The sequence below is a fragment of the Schistocerca piceifrons genome, chromosome 5, assembly GCF_021461385.2.
Source record: "Schistocerca piceifrons isolate TAMUIC-IGC-003096 chromosome 5, iqSchPice1.1, whole genome shotgun sequence".
In the NCBI taxonomy this organism is placed as follows: domain Eukaryota; kingdom Metazoa; phylum Arthropoda; class Insecta; order Orthoptera; family Acrididae; genus Schistocerca; species Schistocerca piceifrons.
Genome location: NC_060142.1, coordinates 459,204,725 through 459,226,862, shown reverse-complemented (window position 1 = coordinate 459,226,862; position 22,138 = coordinate 459,204,725).

Genomic DNA, 22,138 nt, shown 5'->3' with positions numbered 1-22,138 from the left:
TCAGAAAGTCGCCTTTGAAAACTTCATCTCCACATCTTTAAAGGACATTGCTCATGAACAAGATAAAGATCCGATTTGGAAAGACATCAAAAGCAAACGGAATGAAAAGACACACACACAGATTCGGCATTCTTATTTGGTTAGAAACAACATACTGTTCAAACGCTGCACTGTTGATGACAAGCTATGGGTACTTTGCATTCATGACGATTTTGTTAATAAGCTCATTTGGTACATTCATTTCAGCTATGCACATTTTGGCCCACGAAAATGTTATCATATTCTTCGGACGACTTGTTATTTTAACAATATGGAAAAGAAAATTCGAAGAGTCTTGTCTATTTGTAAACTTTGTCAAAAGGCGAAACCATCTAATATCTCACATCGTGCTCCGTTGTTTCCTATCATTCCTTCTAAATTAAAAGAATTTGCCGCTGTTGATCTCTTGGAACCCCTGGTCAGAACATCGAATAAATTTTCGTACGTTCTAGTCGCTGTTGAACTTACTTCAAAATTTGTTTCTTTCACTCCGTTACGTAAAGCCACTGAACGGTCTGTATTCATCGCCTTTGTTAAAAATTTCTTACGTGAAGTAGGCCACGTTGCTAAAGTCATTTCAGATAACGGACCGCAATTCAGATCTGGTGTTTGGTCATGCATGCTTCGGAATCGTAAAATCAAACCTGTTTTTATTTCATTGTACTCACCACATTGTAATCCCTCCGCACGGATTATGAAAGAAATCAATAAGCTTTGCAGACTTTATTGTCACAGAAAGCATCAGCATTGGGACAGATATTTACACTTATTTCAAAACGTGCTGAATGAAATGCCTCATGACTCCACTGCTTTCCCACCTACTCTTGTAATGAAGAATGAAGAACCACCGAACAGAATCAGAGAGCTTGTACCTTTCCCGAATACAGGTAAACTTCGACACAAAGACATAATTGATTTGGCTATTAAAAATATAAAATCTGCAGCAGACAAAAGGAGAAAACTACACGGTAAAGCAAATGCAAAGAAATTATATATTGGTCAGAAAGTTCTCATGAAAGCTCATTCATTGTCACATAATAAGAAACACTTCGGTCACAAATTCTTTCTAGTTTACAATGCACCTTACAGAATCCGACGTATACCACATGATAATTGCGTTGAAGTTGAAACTCTGCGTACTAGGAAGAGTAAAGGTTTACACCACATTTCACATGTAAAACCGTTTATTGAAAGATAATCTGCTTTTTAACTTTGTCTTTGCCATATAACTTTTCACTTTACATTACTAGTATGCTTTGTCAGACTTAGAATCTGTTAACGTGCAACAATGTTTGAAGTTAAATATCCAGTCAAAAACCAAGAGAACGTATTTAAACAGAAATTACGAATGCATTGTTATTGTGAACAGATGACACAGTGTTATTGTGTGTGTACATTCTTGCTTGTTAGTTGCACGATTACGTAACGACTATAAGGCTCACATACTTAGAACATTTAACAGTACTGCTAATGAGATTTTAATGCAACATTTTGGTTTACTTGAAAATAGATTCTGGATTTAAAGTACTTTCTGTGAGATACCAGATGACACAGTGTTTAGTTTATGTGACAGCTACACGATTTTATCACGACGCTACTAATGAGTGACAGTTTACAATGTTGCTTTTGCGGTGGTTCTGTTTTATATCTGCACAGTTTTTCTGAATTAATCTGGAAAGTAAAACATGTTTTAGTAGTAACTTTTGTGGTATAGTTACAATGAGACAGCCTTTTCCATAGCACAACAATACGTTACAGCACAGTACTTTCTTTATCACGGCAATAAGCGTAATAACTAAGATAACTATACGCAAAGTATTTCACTTTTGTTTATCATGAGGTAAGTACATTGGCTTCTGCAGAACTTAGCTTTCGGAGGACGATAATTATGACACTTCCAAAGAGATTATCTTACAACAAGATGCACAGTTTAGCGCTACAGTACACGTATTTGAGTGATTAATTTTGTACTTAAAACATTTATTTTTAAAGATATTTGAAGTACAATCATACAAAGGTTTTCCGTGATACATTTCATTCCATTGCTGTAATCTGTAACACCTGAGGGTATTATTACATTAATGCTCAGGGGGGTACACACTTACTTTGTGTACCATGTGTTTGGCAACCACATGGATCCCTAGCTAATATGGTATTTGCTTATACAACTTTACATATTGGTACCATATTTCTCTAACACATAAATTACACAGCTATCTGATCATTTACGTGAGAGACAAACATTTTTCTTACTACATCAGTCACAGATGTTTACGCAATTACACAGTTGGATAACTTCACGCTTACGAAATTGTATTTTGTCTGTACTTTGTGGTCTGTTCATATTCTTTTTGGAACCATTGTGATACTATGAGAGCTCTGAATGATGTATATGGTATGGGATCATGATTTTAAAGTACGTTTGAGGTAGATGATACTACTGAAATGAGCAGAGAATGTTTTTTAGGTTTTGAAATTATTGGAGGAAGCTACGACGATCTTCAGAATTGACTGAGATGTTATGATATTATTACGATGATGATATGTATTATGCTGTTGAGGTATGTTTATGATTAATAAGATGATGCTACCATATATGAGGAATTTGATTATGCTACGTATTTCTTATGATGAAATATTGAAGAAGTGTCAACGAATATGTGTATGTATAATAAGGTAAGGAATAATGAGTAGTGATTAGGGACTCTGATTTGTGGAGAAGGATGTTGGAAACCAAGAATCGTACTTTAGAATTATGAAATGTGTGTACATTTGTGAATGTATCACAATGCCACTGAAAATTTTTTGGACACTGTTATATTTATAGGATTTTGTTTCTACACATTTGCAACGCAAAATCTCGACCTGTGAAATTTTTTATATGAGACTGTCACTGTAGCGCAAACTGCTGTCGTAAATATTTCAGTAGGAGAGTTAAGTGACCTTCACATAATACGTGGTGGGCACCCAGCTGCGCGATAGTCGCCTGGGAAAACGCCATTAGTGTGTGCCTTTCAGAGGCACAGGTGGAAAAAAAAAGAAACCATTAACCTCGCTATTGACATTCCTTTGTAGAAAGCATCGGAAATATGATATGCTCATTACTTGAAAACATATGATTACTCGTACTTTGTGCTACTTACTGAAATGCTTATGAATTGATGGGAAATATTCGTACATCTGCACACCTGAGTATGACAAGTGTCTTTCTACGAGAATTGAGAGAATTTCTACTAACTTATGAAATCCCTCATGACTACTGAATGATTATTTTATGCTTTACTTTGTACATAATTGCTTATTTTATTTGATATCTGTTTTCCAGGTGAGTTGCATCATTGCTTTTATAAAATAAAATTACATGAATTTGCTAATGTGAACACTTTCTGTCAACAGATCTGTTAGATAATAATTTTATGATCCACATTCTTCAAAAAAACAAAAAAAGGAGCACTTGGAAAGGAAAGAACAGTAATAAGGGACTAATAATAGTAACTGCATACATAATTTACTTTTTAAGTACTTGGTAATTTTTATAGTAAAGTAAGTTGTGGTGCACCACTTTAATTACATAGACATTAAGATGTGAATAGACATTTGCCTTATCTGCATTGTTGTCTTTCCTGTACTATTTTTTCTGCTTGAGCTTTGTCATGTTTCGGTATAAGTTATTGCATTTGCTGCTGCTGTGTACCAGGCATAGTGCTACTGAATTTCACTTTGTATTACTCCGTTAAGCCAGTTTTACTACTGATTTATTTTTCTTGTTGCCGCACATTGGCTCGTATTAGTTGTAATGTTGCATTTTCTCTGTTAATTTAGATTTACTGCTGCTTGCTTTGCCAATGTGCATTTTTTGTCATTGCTGTTTGTGTTAATTGTTTTGTGCTGCTGTATTGCCTCGTCCCTTAGTTTAGCATCTGAGCTCAGTAGATTTAAGTTAGCTTAAGATGGGGTAGGCCATATAAGAGAATAAGTTGTGATGAATTGGAAGAAATTCATTGAGAAGCTATAAGAAAATGGTTTGGCCAAAAAAGTATGTTGAAAGAGGATATGAATAAAAAAAAGTAGGGTTTAGGGACAACAGGTTTAGGTAGGAATTTCTTGGAAATAAATGATGAGGTAAGATAATGGAAAATCAATAATGAGGTTAGAAATGTGTGAACATATAAATACAGAAAGCATGCTCAGATAGAATTTTTTTGGTGGAAACAAATGTTGAAATAAGAGGAAAGATATATGGAATGAAGTTTTGGGGTGGACTGCAGTACCAAATGCCACACTGAAAACAAACCCTGTCCTGTATTTTTGTGTTATTACACTATGTGAATTTGTGTTTTTCCTGTCTTTATGTGTTTAGCTAATAAGATTTACGTTGTAGAATTTTTCTGATAATATGTTATTTACCTTGTAAAGATGCTTAGACATTATTTATTCTGTTTTGTTTTAATGCTCATGTGTGAAGTTGATGTTTCAAAAGTTATTCTGATCTTTTATGTATTTACTTAGGTTCTAATTCCTGTAACACTGATGTTTATTTCTATTGTTTTGTAAAGCCTGTATTAGTACAAATGTTATCTGTATTATTATGTTTTTAATGATGTATTTTGTACCTTTGTTATTGTATTCTTATGTTATAAAATTGTAATTGACACCAGTTCATCAAATTAAGTAACTTGTAAGTTACATTTCACTGCACATGTTTATGTTGGTCATAGTATATGGACAATATGTGAGAAATAGAGACTGTTAGTCTTTGGACATTTGTTAATAAGTCAGCAAGGGACTGATTAACAGCATTGCTGGTTCTTAGGACATTTCAAAAAAAATTTTTGTGAGTGCACAAGTGGTGGATCATGGACTTGCTATATTGTCCACAAGACTCTTCGATGGTGATTGTGCACCTGCACAGTCGCAACAGATGGCTGCTGGCCGTCTCTACAAGCACTACAGTGGGTCTGAATCTTTGATGGCCCCCCCAGTACCTTTATCTCTACAAGGACTGCAGGGGGTCTGCACCTCTGGTGGCCCACCAATACCGTAATCTCTAACAAGACTACAGTGGTCTGCTCTGTGACGACCTACCGACCAATATTCTTCAACTTCGACTGACTCTGCTGTGGGTTTGCTCTGTTGTGGCCCATTACCTGTCTGCATGTCTAGAGTCAGCACTGGCTTTCCATTGGAAAGACAACACTACTTCTTCAAGGCTGCACGGGAATCCACTACTTCCGTGTGCATTCTCTTTTACTGCTCAGACTTTGAGAGAGAAAAAAAAAACACTGCAATTTTACTGTGATCAATGATCAGAACTGTCTTTATGGACTGTGAGAAAATTTTAGCTTTTGACCAACATTGTATCAATAAGTGTGTGCATTTGATTTCTTTGTTATTGTAATTATGACTTTTTTTTTCAAATCTGTATCGGCCACTGCCCAAAACAATTTCTAAAATTTTTTGTGGGGAGCATGGGGGCTATGTAAGTAGGCTGTTTAGTTTTTTTATATTGGTAACGCCATGTAACGCTCTGTATGAAAATCACTGGCTGTGCTGTGTGCAGTCTGTGGCTGGTTTGCATTGTTGTTGGCTATTGTAGTGTTGGGCAGTTGGCTGTTAACAGCGTGTAGTGTTGCGCAGTTGGAGGTGAGCCACCAGCAGTGGTGGCTGTGGGGAGAGAAATGGCGGAGTTTTGAAATTTGTAAGACTGTAAGACAGCTATATATATAATGACTTTTGAACACTATTAAGGTAAAATACATTGTTTGTTGTCTATCAAAATCTTTCATTTGCTAACTATGCCTATCAGTAGTTAGTGCCTTCAGTAGTTTGAATCTTTTGCTACGGTCGCAGGTTCGAATCCTGCCTCGGGCATGGATGTGTGTGATGTCCTTAGGTTAGTTAGGTTTAGGTAGTTCTAAGTTCTAGGGGACTGATGACCACAGCTGTTAAGTCCCATAGTGCTCAGAGCCATTTGAACCATTTTGAAGTTTGAATCTTTTATTTAGCTGGCAGTAGTGGCGCTCGCTGTATTGCAGTAGTTCGAGTAACGAAGACTTTTGGTGAGGTAAGTGATTTGTGGAAGGTATAGGTTAATGTTAGTCATGGCCTTTCTTTTGTAGGGATTTTTGAAAGTCAGATTGCGTTGCGCTAAAAATATTGTGTGTCAGTTTAAGCACAGTCATGTATAATTTTTCTAAGGGGACGTTTCAAACGAACGAAGGGTAACCTTCTCGGTCATGGAGGCTGTAGACAGAATACAGCTAAAGTCGGTGAACCCCCCCCCCCCCCCCACTGACTTCGGAGCACTGCGAGACCTACTCAAAAAGGTTTTCGAAAGACGAGGAGAGAAATTTGATCTAAATGAAATCTACCATCAATCAGTTATAGCAAACGGATGACTTACATACGACTGGAATAAAACCTGGTCAAATGACCATATACACACCTATTTGCCATGACGACCAAAATAACAATAGGACAACTCAATACTTATAACAGTCGACTAGTGATGCAGGAGCTCCGTAAGGAAGTGGTGGAAAAGAGACTGGATATACTCTGTTTGCAGGAGCCGTACTCTCTGGCTGGAAATGTTGCGTTCACCGCCGCAACACGGCAAACCGTCAGCAGTGGGGATACCCCAAAAGCGGCCACTCTAGTAGCCAACACCGCACTGCGCGCAACACCTTTATCACAATACTCCAACAGTCACTGGAACGTCGTGGAGATACAATCGCCTGCTGGAATTGTAATCCTCTTCAACGTGTGGTTCCAATATGGAGACAGTATTGAGCAGCACTTAGACCATCTAATGAGAGTGGCCACGGCGTTGCGGGGACGCAAATTTATCATAACTGCCGACATAAACGCAAAATCCCCCCTGTGGTACAGTGGCACAAGGGATGAAACTGGCGGTAAAGCGGTAGAGATGATTATGGCTCTTCAACTAGTGGTGGCAAATAGACCAGGCAATCCTCCCACCTATGTGGTGGAAGGGGGACAAGGAACAAACATTGACGTGACGCTGGTCACGCCAAATGCGGTTAACATGTTCTAAGACTGGAAAGTGATAGACAACGCCACCACTAGTGATCACAATCTAATCACCTTTATCCTAGGAGACAGAGAGTGCCACTGGGCCATGGGGTGGGAAGTGCAAATGAACTTCAGAAAACAGATTGGGAGCGCCTAGCCAGAGAGTGCGACATTCCTCCATTACCAGAAGGTGACGCACGACAAGACTTTAACGTGGACGACAGGGCCGAGGAGCTGGTGCGCGCAGTAACAAGGGCAACCAAAGCGGCCTTACCAACCAGGAGGAGGGCCATGGCGGCCTCACCATGGTCAGCCGAGCTACAGGAATTGCGTCAGTGTGTCAGAAGGCTGAGGAAGCACTACCAGCGCAGTGTCGTCTGGTGAGAGAAGCAAGGATGGCTGCTGCTATACCGGGAGGCAAAAGAAAACTTTCAGAAAGAGCTACAAAAGACTAGGAAGAAAAGCTGGGAAATGTTCGTAACTAATCAGCTGGCCCTTGACCCTTGGGGAGTGCCCTATGAATTAGTAAGGGAGAAGATCCGTTCCCCAACGATGTTATCAACGATCAGGCACGGGGGCGGGATGACGGAATCCTGGCAGGAAACTGCTGAGGTCCTCCTCCGGTCCCTGCTGCCTGATGATGATAGTAATGATGATACCGAAGGGCAGCAACAACTACGAAACGAAGACCTTGTTAGGTACGAAAATGATGAAGCGGTCCTCCCCTTTTCTGAGGAGGAGGTTGCCGCTCTGATCAAGTCACTAAAGAGAGGGAAAGCCCCCGGGCCAGACGACATTGTGGCGGAGGTGGTGCGGTTCTTAGCCCCACAGCTAGTTGCGCGACTCACACACCATTTTAATGAATGCCTTAGGAAGGGCAGATTTCCGAAGATCTGGAAAGTCGCTAACGTAGTGATTATTAAGGAAAGCCCTGAGAAGGATCCTGCAGAGGCCAAATCCAACAGACCCATCTGTTTGCTGGATGGCTTTGGCAAACTTCTAGAAAAACTGACAGACTGACCGCTCACCGCATGCTGCATGGGATGAGCAACAGGCAATTCGGTTTCAGGGCTGGGGGATCGGTATCTGACGCAATCGCCTTGGCGGCCGAGGTCTGTGGCTCAGCCCCTTGTAAGTATGTTGTGGGCATCATGGTGGACATCAGTGGCGCCTTTGGCAACCTGTGGTGGCCTTCACTTTTCTCCTGCCTTCGGGAGAAAGAGTGTCCAGGGCTGCTGTATGGCTGTCTAAGGAGCTATTGTGAGGATTGGGAAGTATGGCTATCATCCCTTAGTGGGAAAGTCGGAAAAACTATCACCAACGGATGCCCCCAAGGCTCCATGTTGGGTCCCCTTTTCTGGGACATCCACATGGAGCCTCTTCTGGACAGCTTGCAACGGAGTTATGGGAGACAGATGAAACTGGTAGAAGAACTTTTCAGTTCCTACCAAATGTAAAGGAAAGAATGAGAATGAAATACTTTGAGCCATCTCGGGGACTGTTCCACTTCCTCATTGGTCATGGCCCCTATCCGACATATCTATGTCGGTTTGGGAAAATTGCGACGCCCGCGTGTGACTGTGGCGCATCAGAGGGTACTCCTGACCATGTGGTTTATGAGTGCCCCCTTTGCGATGATGGCCGGCCGCGGTGGTCTAGCGGTTCTAGGTGCGCAGTCCGGAACCGCGCGGCTGCTACGGTCGCAGGTTCGAATCCTGCCTCGGGCATGGATGTGTGTGATGTCCTTAGGTTAGTTAGGTTTAAGTAGTTCTAAGTGCTAGGGGACTGATGACCACAGATGTTAAGTCCCATAGGGCTCAGAGCCATTTGAACCATTTTTTTCGATGATGTAGCAGCCGCACTAAGACAACAACTACCAAGTAACAACACCCTATGACCTACTCAGACAAGAAGAGACCTTTCAGAGACTGAACACGCTAGCCAACGAGGTATCACAAAAAGTACTAACAACTTTCCTGAGAGACCTTCGTGACTAGTTAGTTAGTAACCACTGATCGCGTCCAGCACTCCAATCCCGTACCGCCTGTTCGTGGATAAGTCGACTTAACAGTTGGAATCCGCCACGTGCAGGACTAGGGGGACTGGGGTGATATACTTCACGAACTTGACAAACGCACCGACTATGACGTAGAATAGGTAGTAGATTTTAGTTAAATACAATAGGATAGTAGATTAGGAACCTGCAGCGATAATTAACTCCTTGCCTGCCCTGTGCCAGGGGCATGCTCATACGGTTTAGCTCTATGAGTCAGGCGTCCAAGTAGGTGTATATTAACACTGGCACATCTGCAACGCTGCAGGCAGTTAACACTCATGACTCGTAGTTATTAGAAATTATGCTAACACTAGAAGTAGTCTGCCCATTAAACAAAAATGTAGTACTGTCTGTAGTAAATTAAAAATGTAGTAGCCGCTAATATAATAACATTATAGAAAATTAAGACTCACTAATCACTAAAGTGGTGGGTTAATTTGTATAATTATTATTATGTAAATAAAGAATTTTTTTAAATAATAAAAAGTTCTAGGGGACTGATGATCTCAGAAGTTAAGTCCCATAGTGCTCAGAGCCATTTGAACCATTTGAAACCTATTGAGAGCATTGCACAGATGCCGTTCGTGGTCAGATACAACAATGCAAACTGCAGGTTAGGTTAGCACCTGGATTCATCTTCAGTGCATTTCTCCCTGTGTACCCATACTTACGTCCACTCGTTGCACTTTTTGTCTTTGTTCAGAGGCAGTTCGTATGCCCTACAGAACATTTCATCTTGTTGTACCGTTAGGAAACGAGATTTACGTCATCTCTTACCAGCACTCTACCTAACACGAGTGTAGCTTGTGATGCGGAAGAACGTTGGTAGTCAGTCCATCCGAACAGTACGCATTTGATTTACATTAAGTGGAGAATGAATCGAAACCCATTGTAAGTCTCGAGAGGGTATTGACACAGTGCTGCAATGACGGTTGCGTGACTAAAGCCTGTATAGGAACAAGGCGCGCGTTGTCGAACAGCCACGGGCGACGGCGGCGGACTTTGGCGCTGCCACCTCAGCAGCCTGCGCAACTCTTTATCGGCCGCTGACATCTGTATTATGCGGGGGCGATCCGGCCCACAATGTAGCGCGGGGATTCTGTCGGGAGGCGGGAGGCGGCGCGCAGCGGGCAGCCGGCGCCGCAATCAGCCGGGCTACCGCCGCCGCCGCCGCGCTCCCATTTGAATAGCGGCCGTGTCCCGGCACGACCCGGGCCCCGAATTTAAACGTCGCGGCGCGCGTGCACGTGCCGCGGACGAGTCTATCGCGCGCAGATTGGACAAGCGGGCGCCCACCGGGAGGTCGGCCCGGCTGTCACTCAGGGAGCAGTAACCTGCTGCCCGCTTGCCGCCTAATCCGGAGGAAGCGCGCGCCGCGCCGGTAGCGCGTGAGCGCTTGCGTGACAACTCTCCAGTCCGGCTGCTGGGCCTACAACTGTCCTAGCTATCGTCATAGGACTCGAAAAGGGGTGAGGGGGGGGGGGCTGGTGACTGTAAAGTCGTCGGCACACGGACCGTGCTGTCGAACGTCAACGCTGAGCGTGCGAAGTTCAACGTGCTGCTGAACGCTCAGGAACGATGCGACTTGTGCATACGGTAGGTGGGCCCCAACGTGGTATCAACTATCGCAACGCACTACAGCGGCAGTTGAGGGATGTTTATAGTCCGTAAATCACACTGTTTACTCAACGGGCGCGCGTAAAATTCCCACGTTAGCTCTATTAAAATGCACATTTCCTTCGTCGTCCACGAAAAGGAAAGTACCATGTCCAGCCAATAAGGACACAGGCTTATAAAAGTTCCATTACAAACTGTGCGGTACTAATTTGGAATACTTCTCCGCATAAGATAAACATTATTTCATCATTGCCACATTTTAGTACAACCCCAAGGTCAGTCTTACTTGATCACTGTTGCTACCCAGCAGCAGAATCTTTGCAACATGTGAATTACGAAGCGTAAAACAAAAGGAGCAAAAATATTTTTATACAAGTAGCCCAAGCTGTCCTGCAGTTTAAGCCAATCGAACAGTCACCCCTCAAAAAAGGATGAGCTTATATTTACATAACATTAAATATTATAACATATACTTATATTAAACCAATAACAAAGTACCAGAGCCTAATAAAAACGCGAATGTTATGAAAAAAAATTTGGATATGTTAAGGCGCGAACCACCGCACCATCAAAAACTCGTCACTGGACAGGGACGCTGTTCATTACGCTTTTTTTTTTTTTTTTTTTTTGTAACCTCATTTTGTTCGTTGCATCTGCTCGGGGCGGATGTCGCAAGACATCCGTTTCAGTTCGTCGTTGATCCATTAACTCAGTTTTTTTATTACAGAGGGCAGCTACCCTTCTGACCGAACACGCTTTTTTTTTCATAAAAACATTTATTAAAAAAACAATGTTACACATTCCAAATACATACTAAGTTATACATACATGAAGTTATTTAAATAAAACGGTTTGATCATTTCAGTTACGCTGACGTTAAGGAAAGACAACAGAAGATTGTGTTACTGACTAAATTACCAGAAAAAATTACGTTAAACATCAAGAAAATCTTTTTAAAATCATTCAGGCTTCAACCTGAAGAAGTAATATCTGCACTTTGAATTACATTAGCTGCAATCCTTACAGAAGCATAATTTATTTATGATGGATATCAGCAAGTTGGTGGGATAATTTTAAATATAAAACAATTTAACAATCATATTAGGCAATTTCTGAAATACTTGAGATATATAATAAAGTTGACTAGCCTTCCAATTGAATGTTAAGTATCTGAAGTGATCAGATCTATATAATCAGTCTTTCACTGCGAAACTGACTTACACATCGCAGTGCAAAAATGAATGGGGCAATGTGCCAGCCATTGAATATTACATTTATCAGATAGAATCTTATGGTTTTAACCAATCGATAAGGACATTTCTATAAAAACTGTCTATTTCCAAATTTCTAGTATAAGCCAACAATGCACCTTTAATGTTTTCTGTTTTGACACTATTAGACACACAATCTCAATGTCACATAAGTTCTGTACATTAGCTTATAAATTTCAAACACTACTCTCTGAAGTAGAAAAAGCACACATCATAAATATACTGTAAAATCGTAAACAGTATTCTTAAGGTAACTACAATATATCATTGTCAATACAGTTTCTTTTTTATATTAACCAATGCCCATTCTTTCAAATACAATTTTTAACATATTACCGAACTTTTTCTTGTGATTCGAATAGTTTCTAATTTTGTGGAACTCACACAGCATGTGTACCTTGAACTCTATGATGCTATCGGATCCTAATTTGTTAACAACGTAGTTAACAAAATTTCTCAGCAACCAGTACACAGCGTTATTTTTTGCTTCTGGGAAATAGCGTGCATCAGGTCTGTGTATCGATGACAGCGATATATACTCAGGGGATGTTCTTGTAATCAGAGCTATTTGCTCCCGCATCCACTTCCAACTATTCATGTGACCACTGCAAGTATATCTATGGATTACTGTGTCAACTAGATGGCATTGTTGACATAAATTTGTTTCACAGAGTCCGATTGCGTGTAGTCTTTCATTGGTGCAAACTATGTTGTTAACTGCCTTGTGCCATGACGTTTTTATATTAGACGTGAGCACATTAGAACTAACGTTTTTCCAAATCTCAGTCCACTCAATGTTTGGAAACCATGGTTCTATTTTGTTCCTTCCTTCGCTTTTCTTTCGTTCCCGCATTATGGCTCTCGATGTTAAGTGTCGGAATTGCCTAAGTTCGACACTGAAATAACTAAACTCAACGCAGAAAATCCTCACGTGCTGTAAGCGACTGTTGATATTCTGCACGTCAGTCGGAGGAAGCGGGCTTGGAGGTTTAATGATCTCGAAAAGTTGGCTGGTTATGCTTTCTCGCGAGTCTCTTATTAAATTAACTTGCCTTTTGATAAAAAGAGCAGAGGCTTTATCCGTTATATCAGTTAATCCTAGTCCACCATTTTTAGGATCTAAAGTGGCTACTTTAGCAGGTACTCTGAACACTTCACCTCTCCACAAAAAGTTGGTGATTTTAGACATTATTCTCCTCGCTATCATTCTTGGTATTGGAAACAGCTGGCGGTATAACGAGCCTTAGCAAGGATGCACGAGTTGATATAGTGTGTTCTTTGAACTTGGTTCATATATCGAGTTAAATTCTCTACAATGGCTCCTTGCACTTTATCTACTGTTAAATTTCCAATTTAAAGCCGTCATTTTCATAGGGCATGCTGTCAGGGTGATCCCAAGTGTTTTATGTTGTCGGATTAATTTTGCCCACTCGACGTTTATATTAGCGAAACCTCTGAGATTTAACATCTTACTTTTTTTTTTCGTTTGGATTGGCTCCAGATGCTCTACAGTACGAATCAATCACTTTTGCTAGCGTGGTTACCTCGTAATTGTTCCTTATAATGACGCCTATATCGTCAGCATAGGCTCTTATAACTGTTTTATTTCATGATAATGTTAAGCCTTTTAATCTAGCATGGACATGTCGGAGGAAGGAGGAAAGGTTCCAGCGAAATGGCGAAGAGCGACATGGACAGAGGACTTCCTTGAGGAACACCTCGTTGTATTTGCATCGGCCTGGATTGTTGACAATTCACCGCTATTTTAGCATTTATTCCAGGTGCTACGTTCTTAATCAACTGTATGACCCTATCGTTGAAACCTATTTTCTTCAAAGTCTGTAGAAGGTATTCATGATTTACTACATCGAACGCTTTATAAAAATCTAAAAACAATAAAGCACACTTTATGTTTGTTACAGAAGTTATTGCAATGATATCCCTGAATTCAGCTAGATTTTGAAAAATGGTTCTGCCTTGCGCACAGTTCTGATGTTGACTAATAATTTTATCTGTAAGGCATGATCGCTGAGCTACCGTGCCGGCTGTACGCTAAAGGAACAACACGCTTCTCTCTTAGCCATATTGTATTACGCCGTGCTAAAAACGTTAATCGTAGATAATTATGTTATTAATTGAAATTTAATTATAACAAATTGTACCAAGAACAATGCGTTTTGGGTGGATCTTCAGTGTGTCGCTGTCTTCAAATAGCATACTCTCATAATACGCAAGTTACAATAATTCTTTTTCCACGAATGCGATTGCCACGAATGTGATCTTCCTCATTATTTTATTTGAACGAATAACACAACTAACAGCGGGTTTTCCAGTTGATTCTCAATTTTCTGGTGCTCAGAAACGACATATATACATATAGGCTTGAAATGAATGCCAATATGGCGCCTCACAACTCTGTACTGAAGGGAGACGGCGTGTGTGTGACGTAGGTGGCGTTGTGCCATCTCATTGGTCAACGCTCAGACGCACGCTCAGAATATCTGACATGCCAGATATTGCTCTGCCCGTTCGGAAAGACTCCCGAATGCGCTATTCCACGCTCAAAGCTCAACGTTCGGATGCACGGTCCGTGTGCCGACGGCTTAGGGGTCAATCGGTCTCTTGCTCCTTCTTGTAATGTTTAATCTCCTAAACTGCTGATTACCCACCTCCTTGCCCGAGGTCACTGAATTAAGCGAAGTCTGGAGCAATGGTAATAGGCAGGGTGATCCGTGGCAGAGTTGTGCTGTCTTCCACCCTCTGATTTACTATCGTCGCGGGAGGAGGCGCGAGTGCCGCAGTGATTCGCTCAGTTTATATCGCTGATTGCGAGTGCGGAATAAGGCGGGACCCGCGCCGCGAATGCTGGGGAGGGGGGAGGGGGGGAGGGTGTTTTTAGTACGAAGCGGCAGCAGGTACTGACTGAGGGGCCAGTCTGTCGACTTGGTGGCCCTTGGAGCTTCTTGCTGTAATCGGAGCCGTATGCACGATAGCAAACACTGAATGTGATTTCCGGATTTTGGAGAGAGAGTACACCAACAGTTTGCGTTCTGGAATGTTCTCATCGTGTTTGGATGTTGGCGCCCGGAATAATGCTTCGAATGATAGCGAATGGAGTACCAAAGAAGTTATGATGTGTATCGAGTTTATTTCCTCAGTGAACTTTGCTTGTGGAGTTTGAAAGATGAGGTTTTCTTGCAAGTATCGTAACCTATTTGAAGCCGCGATTGTAACTATGCTCATTTCTTTAGTGATTTCTATGAATGTGTGCACAATAAGTGTTGTATGGGCAGCTGACCTGTTAGAACCTTCGAGTTATTCTCAGGTTTACCTAGATGGGGCACTGACTGAAGTGGTAACTTTGACCCTGAACTGTTCTGTTCAGAGTCTGCCGTCGGCACTTAATGTGCGCTGGTGTTTCCATTTGTAGCTTTAGGTCATTCCTTATATGTTGTAAGTTTTGAGCAATGTTGAATCAGCTTTTTATGTTTTGAACTGATTTTCTTTTAAATTTGTTTTAGATGGGTTTAATCTTGCGGGTCTGTAACCTGAATCTCATCTGTAAATGTTAAGCCTAAGTCCGTAGTAGACGGGTACGCTTGTATCTGTTATTCTGTATTTCCAAAAGAGCATTACATGTCTTTTCGTAAATCTGCCATTGGTTGTCACAAATGTCTTAACTTTGTAGTAGCAGTTTAGTACTGTAATTGAAATTTCTGCTTATAGTTGTAAGAGGTATGCGCTGTCTGCGATATGAGAATCGCTGACCACAGAGCAGTGTTGACTGCAGTACGAACTGTAGTTGTCTGAGGTTGTCTGCGCTTGTCTGCAGTCTGCTCTGGTCGGGAATCTGGAGATGGGGTATTATTGTATAAGGTAAAGAAGCAGCGTCGCGCATATCTAGTAATGTATCTGAACTGTCATCCAAATGTTTTAAAAATGTCCTAATAATAATTTTGGTAATATAAAGTAATTTTTTTAAAAAAACATTCATTTCAAAAAAATCAGTTGGTTCCTTTCACAAATCACAAATGTATACGCCAGCATTGCACGGAGCTGTGCCGGAAAAATGTTAAGTAAGAGCAGATATATTCGCCGTTTTTATTGAGGTAAGAATTTTTGCTTTTAATTCAGAATGATCTTACAGGGTCACGACGCAGCACTGCTGTCGTCCAAATTTTACGAGGTTACTGAATTTATTTTTTTATTATGAGGCTTAGGAATTTTTCGTTTCGTGCTCAATGAGAAAAGAATTTTGTGGGTACATTAAATGGGAACCAGTTTTGTTCTGAGGTCACACAAAAATTAGAATCATTAACCAAATAATATTTATTTAATTTTATATTTTTGTGGGGTGAAACACGTATGTAACGCAGCAGCGATGGCGAGGCATTGTAGCATCTGTGACCAGAGAGTATGCGCTTGACCGCGCGAGTGTTGCGAGCGGTTCTCAGTCTCTCAGTCAGTCGTTGCGAGTCTGTCAAGTAGTCGTTGCGAGTCTGTAGCTCTATCTAGTTGAGAGCAGTACTCAGTCAGTAGTCGTCGCGTGCAGTACGCTAATAGTCGTCATGCAGAGCGGTCGGTCAGTGATAGCAGTCCAGTGCGGGTGATGTAGGCGGTCGGCAACACTGGTCAAGATGCTGAATAAGGTATACTGTTAATTAATATAATCATTAGATAATGTAAAAATTTATTTATTGTAATTATTCTCTAACAAGTGCCCCAATAATAATTTTTATTTCAAAAGCATTATTTTTCAAAAATTTAATTTTTATTGAACTAAAGATTTCGTTGCACTTCCCATTTCACTCCACTTCTTTTAAAGAAAATTTTCAGTAAAATCACAGAAAAAAAGGAATATTATCATTTGCAATGCAGTTCCTCCAAGCCGTGCAGAAAGATAAGAGCAGAAATGTGACATCCATTTATTCTGAGGTAAGCCTTTAACTCTGATTGTTTTACACAGGGCCAAAGACCGATATTTCGGTTTAATTGAATTTTCTTATCGCTGAATGGACTTTAATTTTTTGGTGAAGAATTTATATTTGAGTACGATTGCGAATTTCACATTTTTGTTGCCATTGTCAGTACATTTCATTGTGGGCAGGTTACGCTTAGAGCAGTGTCCATTAGCACTCATAATTAAATATTGTCATATTTCATTTTTCATTCAAATTTTTGTGGAGAGGTTACAAACGGCTCCCATTTGTATTAAGTATTGTCTTTTCATTTATTCCTTATAAATTACGGTGGGGAGGTTACACTTGGCGACACCCAGTCCAGGATCGTATTTCGTTGAGAGTCTTTTGAGCAACAGTCAGATATCTGCTCTTATTTGCTTAGATATAATTAGGATTTGGCGCTACGCTTTTATTAACTTGTGACTTTCTTTCTACAGGTCAACGGCAATTCGTTGCTCTATTGTATTTGTGTGTTGCTTTTGCATTTGTGCTTATTGTTTTGTGAATAATTGTGACTGTTGTTAAAATGCCGCGAAAGACTGTGAATAGTGTATCGCGAGGTATTATGAACGAAATAAGCGAATTAAATAACTTCACCAATAATACTAGTGACACGCAGTGTAATCATGACAATCCTGCGTCCACTAACAATCAGTGCATTCCAACCACTAATGATGACTTTCACCTTAATGATGAACAAACGAACTCAATTGTCTCGTCTGTTAATTTGACGACAATTGATGACGCGGAGCGGTCTATAGTAATGAGCGCTGCCGAGCTTAACACACCCGATTTAGAAAATCCAAGTAATGTACAGACAAATTTTTCTAGTGAAAATGGACAGTCTACTGAAAGTACGAAGGATACATTTAATTCCGAAATAGGGACGCACAGTGGAGATTCGATAAGCAGACCTTTTTGTAAATCTCAGAATAACCAAATGGTTACAGAAAGCGAGACAATTGCAGATACGCCATTAAACAGTACAGATAATAGGAATGGTAATTTTGGCTCGGATCCAATTATGGCAATACTGCTACAACTTAGGGAAGATAACAAACACTTAAATGAAAGACTAGAAAATAATAACAAAAAACTAGACAAACTTATTGAACAGATCAGACAACAGAGTGAAAGTTTCGACAACCATTACAAACAACTTAGCGAAACAATTGATAAAAGTTTCGAACTCACAAACGAAAAACAAGACGATCTTAAAGAACAGAACAAACAAGTTAGTGAGCAGATTACAGCTGTTACCGTGCAATGTCGGGACAATAAAGTACAATTACGTGTAGATACTAAGACTTGTGCTAATAACAGTAATGAAGAAGTTGGCACTGTTGCACAAGAATTAAGTAGCACACGTGTAGACACAACAGAATCACATAAAGACGGGATTATTGCAGTCACCGAACAATGTTCAGCAAACGAAACACAGATACACGAAATTAATGCAATCACCGAACAATGCCCTAAAAACGCAGTACAGATTCGCGACGAAGTTAATTTAGAGTCAGTGGAAGTTTCACACACTCCGAATACGGAAGTCAATAATAAAAGTGAACGACAGAACAACCAAAATGTCGAAAGTTTTCAAGTAACACAATTAAAAACTATTTCAGTCACCAATACGTCACAGAATCCGCCACGTTGCGAAGATTTGTCAGACTTACGCAGCGTGTATAATGTGAGCAATTTACAGCAACTACGCGACTCAAAATCCGAAAAGCCACGCGACTTAAAATCTGAAAAGCTACGCAACTTGAAATCCGAAATGACACAGACGAACAGATTCACACACAAACCTGAACGTGTTATCAAACTGAGTGACGAGAACGTAGATTTCGAGCAATTTGCATTTGTAAGAAAATCTAAGGAATTTAATAATGACAGAACACAGGTACACGCTTTGAGCAATATACGACAATTTGTTTTTGTACTTTCACCGCTATTGCCTGTAATGCAGAAGCTAGCTTTGAACCTGATGCGACAATTTGCTATTGCATTTTCATCAGCATTGCGTGTAATGAGGAAACTTGAATTAACGTGCTTACAACAATTTACTTTTGGAATTTTACCGCTATTGCCTGCAACGCAAAAGCTAAAATTGATTTGCAGTGCGTAAATGACCTCAGGGGATTCATTACGCTTTAATGAATATGTGCCGTAGCGAGCATAGGGCCCCGAGCTGTAGTAGTGCTGTTTCATCTTTAGTTTTCTGCACTGCTGCCTTCTCTTCTACTATCCTTTATATCTATCAAAACTGCTCTTTAACTATTGCTCTACGTAGTATTAAGAAACGAGTAATGAAAACCCGATGTGACTAACTTTTACCGAATGTGACAATGTTCAGTAGGCACTCCCGTAACGACAACTACCGCCGTAATTTTAATTACAGATAAAATCGTAATCATCAGTATGTGTAAAATTATCAGCAATAGGAACCATATTTTTTGTAACAATAGATGTTTTTCACCACAACAGCATGAAAGTAAGCCGCTTAGCATACCTAACTAACAATGCAGTCTACAAGGTCAACCAAACTTTAATGTTTCGCCGCGTGCACGTATAGTCCCAGCCCCAACAAATAGTAACGCATGGCAGCAAAGAAATAACTACGTACAGACAACACAATATTTCAACTAGCATCGCAATGCGCCGTATAGAAATTACTATCATGACAGACGTAAAAATAACGAGCACAATTTTCAGCGTACATTTAATAACAATCGATCTTTTCAGCAGCAACAACCTTGGCAACAACATATTATGATGAATGAAACAGACAATAGGTGTCATCCATAGCGTAACACGTCAGTAAGAAATAACAGAACAGTTCATATAGTGGATATGCCACAACATTCTCCCGTAAATAATAACACGTACGATAGATTTTAACCAGATACAGCACAGATTGCATATTACAGTAACGCAAACATTACTTTTGATACGCAGAATTTTGCTCACGAGAATGTTATTTGAAAAATGCTCTGTTGAATGCACCACTTTTGTCGCACCCAGATCTTACTAGAAATTTTTCTATTGCCACCGACAGTTCCAACACCGCTTTAGGCGTACACATTTTCCAGGAAATTGAAGAAGATGGTTCAATAGTAATTAAAAACATCGCATTTGCAAGCCGCATTTTGTCACCTGCTGAGCGAAATTATTCCGTTACAGAATTGGAAACATTATGTGTTGTATGGGCTTTTACGAGATTTAGGCACTTTCTTTATGGTAGACATACCACTGTTTACACAGACCATAGAGCTATACAATTTTTACTTTCGGCTAAATTCACTCACGACAGATTAAGTAGATGGAAACTTTATTTACAAGAATTTAATTTTACAATAGTTCACATTCCCGGTACGCAAAATGTTATAGCAGACGCACTATCGCGTTCTCTCAGCAACAATCAGCAAGACGTAGCAACCAACTTCGGCAAAACAAATTTCAGTGTCATGTACATTCAACAAGTAGCATTTGAAAATTTTATTTCGTCGTCATTACAGGACATAGCAAAAGAACAAAATAAAGACAACGTGTGGAAAGAAATTAAACACCTTTGGCAAGATAGGAATAATGTTACGATTAGAAACCACTACACTGTACGCAATGACATTCTGTTTCGCCGCTCTCATCCTGACAGCAACATTTGGTTATTATGCATTCCTGACGAACTGGTTAACAAATTAATTTGGTACACTCATTTAAGTTACGCACATTACGGACCACGAAAATGTTTTCTTATACTGAGACAGAACTGTTACTTTACCAACATGGAGAAACGTATACGACGAGTTTTAGCGTCTTGTAAAATTTGCCAGAAAGCTAAATCAGACACCACTTCACATATTCCTCCATTATATCCCATTATACCTGTTAAGTTAAGACATATGGCCGCAGTAGATATTTTTGGTCCGATTCCGAGAACTAACAGAGGTTTTTGCTACATCTTTGTCGCTGTTGAGCTCACTTCAAAATTTGTTACTTTCACTCCGTTACGCAAAGCTACTGCTAAAACTGTTTCGAAAGCATTTGTAAAACATTTTCTATTTCATGTAGGGCATGTAATGAAAGTAATTTCTGACAATGGATCTCAATTTCGTAGTAGCGTATGGACACGCATGTTACGAGCCAGAAACATTTCTCCGATCTATATATCCGAGTACCATGCTTCTTCGAACCCTTGTGAACGGTTAATGAAAGAAATTGGTAAACTGTGCCGAATATACTGCCACAAAAGACATATTGATTGGGATACATACATACTCTCATTCCAAGATGTAATTAATTCCATACCAAATGAATCCACTATGCTATCTCCGTCTGTTATACTGAAAAATGCTGAACCACCTAACAAAATTAAAGAATTAATAACATTTCCTACATCTCGTCGATTACGACACCACGAAATAATTGACATTGCGCTGAACAACATCAAACGTGCCGCAGAGCGTCGGAGAAGACAGCAAAAACAGGTTTGTACACGCCGAGACTTTCACGTTGGACAGAAGATACTAGTACGTACACACTATTTATCCAGTAAATTAAAAGGTAAGTGCAGTAAATTTGAACTTCTATACGCAGGTCCATATCGGATTCGCAGCATCCCTCACCCCAATGTTGTACACGTCGAAACTTTGAGAACCAGAAAATCGAAAGGCAATCACCATATCTCAAACATTAAACCGTTTATTGAATGAAGACACTTTATGATTCAACACACTATGATGCCATTTACTAATGCAATTATATTCACCTGACTAATTACTGATGATTATCGTATTTTTTTTTTCTTGGCAAGTGCCCGGCAAGGTAAGGTTAGCAGGTCGCTCTTCTTGTCGTTACACATCAGACCGTGCATATTTTTTCAGACACACTTACGTATTTTATGACTAATTATGCAATGTTAGCTAATGACATGTTAATTTCATTACATTTTTTTTTTCATTAAAGGCTTTAATTCTCGCCTCTATTAACTACACAACATACAAGCTGAACACAACGAACGTCACATTTGTCTTTTTATGTACGATTGTATTCCAGTTTTGTTTATATGCACTGTGAAATAGTTAAGATATAACACACACCAGTTAACTTTGACATTTTTTGCTTTATGACATCTCAAGATCGTGACTGTTTTACATTTTTTG